We start from the raw sequence: 6934 nt of genomic DNA, 5'->3' as shown, positions 1-6934 counted from the left end.
TTTGGCTCTTCGGCGTCGGGTGCTGCTTTTCTGGCGACTAATCGTGTGGAGAAACTATACAGCAGAGACAGAGAGGTTCAGTTGTGGGCGCGGATTGACTGCTGTTCGCAGCCAACGTTAACTCCAGCCAGAGCAATCTATATGGCTCTGGCTGCAGCATGAGCGGTTTCTCTTTCATCACGGGGCTTTTTCCTGCTGTTTTCCTGACCTTTCTCTAATCTGGAGAGCACTGTCGCCACCTAATGGGTCTGTAAAATAGGTTATACACATTCAATAGCTCCCATATTTTTATAGGAGATGTAAGAGGCTTTGATCCACGTCCCACCGTCAAAAAACGCAATTGACGAACATACTCGTCCTTGGCACTCTACGTTAGTATTTGAATTGACGAACATACTCGTCCTTGGCACTCAATGAGTTAACGACCAAGTAACGTTACATAATGTCATTATTGAGTTGTGTGCATTATCAACATAACAATATATCTTTGCAAGTTACAGAATAATTATCTACGCTATCCCCAGTTATAAAGGAATGCACGATATGTATTGCTGGCCACTCTAGGCTTGGCCAATTGACAGCGCCAGTGCGTATGGGTCTGTAAGACATATCCCATTAACCAACGTTAATTTCGATGCATAACATTGCTTATCACTAGGCGATAAGCTGTTGTAGTAAGCCGTGAACTGCATTTTAAAACTAAAGTCTAACTGTGTGTCGCAGATGAGCACAGAGCAGTCCTGACAGCGGGGCTTTTACACAGTTCTCTGTGTCTGTCAATGCTGGGCTCACGGCTTTTTGCCTACACGATGCGCGCGCAGCTCCAATGTTGACAGCTGTAAATTTAAACAAGTTGTTTTACTCGCCTAACCATAACAACCAACCTTTGGGACATAAGTCAACATTTAAAATCTGACCCAAGGCAGCTGCAAGGCATTCTGGGAGAAAACGTGGCAAAAGGTAACTTACATGCGTTGCCGTGATACCGGGTTGCGCGCGCACATGTTTGTGTTCTACTTGTGCTGTTCAAAAGTCACAGCATGTGTGTTGCCTTATCTTCACATGTTTCTTGTACCAAAACACTATCAGTAATCAAATAGCTGGTTTGCTCCACAATCACTCAGGTACCCCCCCCCAACCCCTTACACACACACACACACACACGCACAGACACACACACATACACACGCACACACACACACACACACGCACACACACACACTCTTGCAGTGAAACGTCAGATGAGACGTTGCTTTCAGCAAACTGAGCTTCGCGGCAGGTGGCCTACCAAATGTTATCTGACTGACCTCTGTCTCTCTACACACGTGCGCGCACGCACACACACACACACACACACACACACACACACACACACACACACACACACACACACACACACACACACACACTCAGACACACACACACACAGAACACCAACTAAGCGGCAGGGATCACCGAACTGATAAGGTAGCCTCTGACAGCAGGACAAGGATTTACTGATGACATCCAACCTGAAAGATAATAAATACAAAAGGTATGGAAAGAGAGAGAGAGAGACAGACAGACAGACAGAGAGAGAGAGAGAGAGAGAGAGAGACAGAGAGAGAGAGAGAGAGAGAGAGAGACTAGTGTTACACTGCTGTTGCACTATTGCTTCACTCAGTTTTGTAGTCAACTCACTCACTGAGTACTGGTACTGAGTGTTCAAGTCCAAGAGTCAGAGTCCAGAGTTTTGTGAATAACTAATAATAGTCACAGTATTCATATCGCTATCACTAATATCTTTTGCCAAATTACGATGGCTTATTACAAAAAAACTAACAAAAAGAAGTCTTTATAAATTACATGTAACAAATCCAAGTCCTCAACTTCCAAGTCCAAGACGAGTCGTCAGTGCTTAAGTCCAAGTCAAATCATGAGTCCTGAAAATGAGTCTGAGTCCTGGACTCAACTTGACTACAACACTGACTCCACTCAACAAGACTACAACACTGACTCCACTCAACACTGACTCCACTCAACAAGACTACAACACTGACTCCACTCAACAAGACTACAACACTGACTCCACTCAACAAGACTACAACACTGACTCCACTCAACACTGACTCCACTCAACAAGACTACAACACTGACTCCACTCAACAAGAGGAATTATTTGGACTACCATCTGCTCAGTGCTATGGTCAAGGCCTGTGTGTCTGTGTGTGTGTGTGTGCGTGCGTGCGTGCGTGCGTGTGTGCGCGTGCGTGCGTGCGTGCGTGTGTGTGTGTGTGTGTGTGTGTGCGCGTGTGTGTGTGTGTGTGTGTGTGTCTTAGCTCCCTCACAGAGGGGTGTGTGCTGCAGCCCACCAAGTCAGCAAACCCAGATGGGATGAAGGATCATATTCTTGATTAAAAATGACACGGAGAGCACTGAATTCTTGTGTGTGTGTGTGTGTGTGTGTGTGTGTGTGTGTGTGTGTGTGTGTGTGTGTGTGTGTGCGTGCGTGCGTGCGTGCGTGCGTGCGTGTGTGTGTGTGGTGCACGTGCATGTGTTTGTGTGCCATTCTACACACACTCGGTGTGTTTTCTACCTGCTCACACATTGACTTAGGTAAAGGCTTGGCTCTCATTTCCTGAACAAGTTGATAAATTCCAGATATCCACCCTGTGCACCAAGCCCCGGCTGGCCTGCTGGATGGAAAGAGAAACTGCGGGCCGTTGGCGCGAGGGTGCGCACTTATTCTACGCAATTAACCTTTAATTAAGCAGGCAGAGGCAGAGGTGAGGTAGCGAGGAGCCACGGAGGAACAATAAGCTGTCTGTTCATTTACTGGACGACCACGGCCCTGAGTCTGAACCCGAGCTACTGCCATACTATCTGTCTGCTCTGCCTATTCAGAGGAAAGACAGACAGAGAGAGAGAGAGAGGGAGGAACAGAGGGTTGGGAGATATATGGGTTGGACTGGTTCTATGCATCGTAGAATTCAACGATTATTTTGTATGTGCTGCTCAGAGGTGTATCTGACCTGAGAGCAACAGCAAAAATAACAAATAAAAACAGCCCTGCTAGCAGATGATCAAGCGAATAACACTTTGTGATGGCAGTGCAGTTCCTGAAGTTAGAATTTCTTTTTGATACCTTGTTATTTTCTTTACCTGTATGACATTTCATTAAGAATTTTTATATGGTTTAAGATGACCTATGTACAAATTGGAGGAGCAGATGTGTGGTTGTGGTTGTTGTTGGTGTTGTTGTTTTGTCTGTATGTATGTATTGTAAAGATAACATTGTAAATAAAAACATTTTGGAAAGAAAAAAACAGCCCTGCTAACAATATAAATATATTCATTGGAATGAAAGGAACCACTGTGAAATCTTTAACCAGGTTAAATTAAATAGAAAGAAAGAAGGAAAGAAAGAAAGAAAGAAAGAAAGAAAGAAAGAAAGAAAGACAGACGTAGCATTTGCCTTTATGAATCCTATTCATTTAGATGTGGTTGGATAATTACAAACCAATTACAATTAGTGCAGGGCATTGATGTAATAAATGTGTACATCAGACTTGACAGAACAGAAAGAAACCACGTTCTCACTTACAATAGAAAGCATGTACCGGTATACAGCATACCTCAGTATAAGCTATGTCCAGTTCCAGACTGCAGGGTAGCTAATATTTCATAATACTAGAAAGAAGCGCGCATGCTCATAACTTTGCCTCAACTGAGCAACTGTGCGCTGCGCGGAACCCCTCCACCTTAGTATAGTAGAGAGATTACAGTCAGCGTTTCACCGTGACATCTTATCTGACCCTAACCAGAAGAACTCACATCTCATGTATTCCAATTTAGATTGGCTGGTGAAGCGTATCACTCCGCACGCCAGGGGTACCGTACCCCACTATAAAACCCTGTCTGGTCATTTTTTAAACTCTCTGCCTCATTTAAAAATAGGTGGGTAAACTGCGTTTAGCCCTCCACTACGCCCCTGCAGGTCAGCCTGTCTCAAAACAGCGCCTCTCACTGGGGCGGTCGAGACAATTGCTTTGGCTCACACCAGTCAAGGTGCACAGCCGCCTCCAGGTCTGTGAAAATTGGCATATGTGAGATTTGCGTTCTCGTTAGGGTAACCTGAGATGTCACCCATAAGCGAAGCGCTTCGCTACATATTACTCATAGAACCGGAGTTATATTCATAACCTTAAGATATCACTGACACAATTTCCACCACTGCTAGCTTAGCTACCATGGCACAGTGATACTGTGATGTGTTTTTTTTATGTGGAGTATTTTACAACGGCTTCGAACGCGGCAGCCAATCATAATCAAGGACCGGAACTATCCGTTTTATAAACATCCATAGAAAGTCTTATGATACAATTATGATCAAAATGGGTACCATGTACCATCCAGATGATTGAGTATGAAAGAGCATGCCTGCACCCAGCAGCCACTCACCCAAAACAACTGAGGAAATGTACGCATGCCTCCAGTGTTTTGTATGCCTCGCATCACATTGCATTAGAAAAAATAAGGAAGTCAGATCTGCTTGAGTGAAATTATGTTTTTAATATTTGAGCTATCAGGAGTTTGTTTGATTGATCTTATTGATTGATTGAATACTTTATTGACACAAGGTAAATACATCAGGGAAATGCCTTACGGTTGGTCAAATGGATAAAACACAAGAAAGCCAAGGGCTTGTTTCCATTGTGGTCCATTATACATATAGAACATAAAAATGGCAGACAGGTTATTTAAAAACGAATAACATGTAGAAAGACAGGACAACCTAAGTGCACATAGAAAACACCTAACCTAAAAACTCATAAAACCAGCTAATGTTAAAAGAAATTAAAACCAAAAAAACACATCAAAACAACTCATGATAAGAGAAATAAAAAGCAAATTAAGACCAATTCGAGTTGCTGTGTTGAGCCATGATTCTAGGGCGGATTTAAATTTGAGAGGGGAGTTTAAAAGTTGAACCCATTGATACCTGATGCAGCATTTGTGTGTGTATCCCTTTAAGACCGCGAACCGCGTTAACGCGGTTCGCGGTCTTAAAGGGATACACACACAAATGAGGGATATACACGCAAATGCTGCATCGGGTATCAATGGGTTAAGAAGGGCTGTTGGCAGTTAGTCGAGAAGCAGCCTCAAAAGGGAGAGCATCAGTCTCAAAGTACAGCTCAGTTCTCCTCAAGGTTGATTCCTACATTCAAAATCCATCTTCTCGCTAGTCTCCTGCTCTGATGCGACTTGATGCATCTCATATTGTATACATGCTCTGCCCATGTGCCATCTATTTCTGAGGCTGCACCTGGCAAATCAAATTAACCTTGTTTTAGACACCTCACGTATTATTTATTTTCCCCCCGACTCGAGCGGCCTCTGATCTGAAGGTTTAAGCGCTGAAACGTGCACTTTTTACAGCGGGTAGCACAGTGAGGAGGAGAGCTGCTTTTTCCCCTGTCAGATATATCTTTAACCCTGCGCTGCCCCGCCGCTCGCTCCACGCACTCCTTCCACTATTTACGACGGCAGTTAGCTCGCGGCGCTCTGGTAAAGAGCTTCAGCAGCAGGTGAAGTCAGGAGATATAGTGGAGAACCATATCCCAGACCTGATACAACATTACAACACATAAACCTACAGGCATGACAAATAGCCCACGCTAGGCTCACCAGGGTTAGGGATGAGCGCGTGTGTGTGTGTGTGCGTGTGTGTGTGTGTGTGTGTGTGTGTGCGTGTGTGCGTGCGCATGTGTGTGTGTGTGTGTGTGTGTGTGTGTGTGTGTGTGTGTTTGGGGGGGGGAGGCAGTGGTATGATACCAGATTGATTCCAGACCGGTGTGTTTCTGTGGATTTTGGAAAGAGAATATGCGCTGCCCTCCTTTCTCTGCCGCTCCTTCTCCGTTAGTGCTGCTGTCGCATAGTCGTTCAACTGATGGATGTCACCCAAGAGACTCGCAGGCATGCTGCAACCTGTAACTTCACAGGAGAGGAGGAGAGAAGAGAGGAGAAGAGAAGAGAGGAGGAGAGGAGAGAAGAGAAGAGAAGAGAAGAGAAGAGAAGAGAAGAGAAGAGAAGAGAAGAGAAGAGAAGAGAGGAGAGGAGAGGAGAAGAGAGGAGGAGAGGAGAGAAGAGAAGGATAATTAGATTAGGGTTAACAGAGAATAGGATACAAAAAAATAGATTCCTAACATTTATGGATTTACATACAGTTATGGTGGAATAGAATAGAACTCAGCTAGATGCACCAATATAAAGGATTTGGGTGATACAATAACCAATATTAACATCAGTTATGGCTGATCTGTATAAAAACAAGTTTCTATGATAGCCAAATTTTGTAAACAAATGTAAACACCATGAATTTGAAAAAGCAATGTCTTTCTTTATTTCCAAAACATTTGGGGGGGAAAAAATTTGGCCAATACGATAATCAATATTAACTGTTATTTTGCTCATTGGACTGATATAAAAAAAATGACTCACATCGGATACATATATGATTCCTGATGTGTATTTCTAAACTCAAAACGGCAGAAGACAATGCAACAGAAACAACAATGCAGAAGTGTTATTAAGATTGTTGGCCCAGTCACTATTCTATTCTATTCTATTCTATTCTATTCTATTCTTGTGTGACAGTTTAGTGTCTGTTTTCTCTTCCTCATTCCAACAAAAGGCTCCGCCCCTCAGGCCATCCAGCTTCATATAGCCTTTATTGTTGTACGCTGTTTCTTTTGATTACAGGAAGCTCTCACTTTACGCATCCATTGCATTGCATGACACACTAGCTGCTGTGTGTGTGTGTGTGTCTGTGTGTGTGTGTGTGTGTGTGTGTGTGTGTGTGTGTGTGTGTGTGTGTGTGTGTGTGTGTAGACGTGTACGCTTGATACTACGTGTGTGTGTGTGAGTGTGTGTGTGTGTGTGTGTGTGTGTA

This window comes from Poromitra crassiceps (assembly GCF_964638095.1).
Source record: "Poromitra crassiceps genome assembly, chromosome: 22".
Taxonomy (NCBI): domain Eukaryota; kingdom Metazoa; phylum Chordata; class Actinopteri; order Beryciformes; family Melamphaidae; genus Poromitra; species Poromitra crassiceps.
This window is presented reverse-complemented; position numbering follows the sequence as displayed.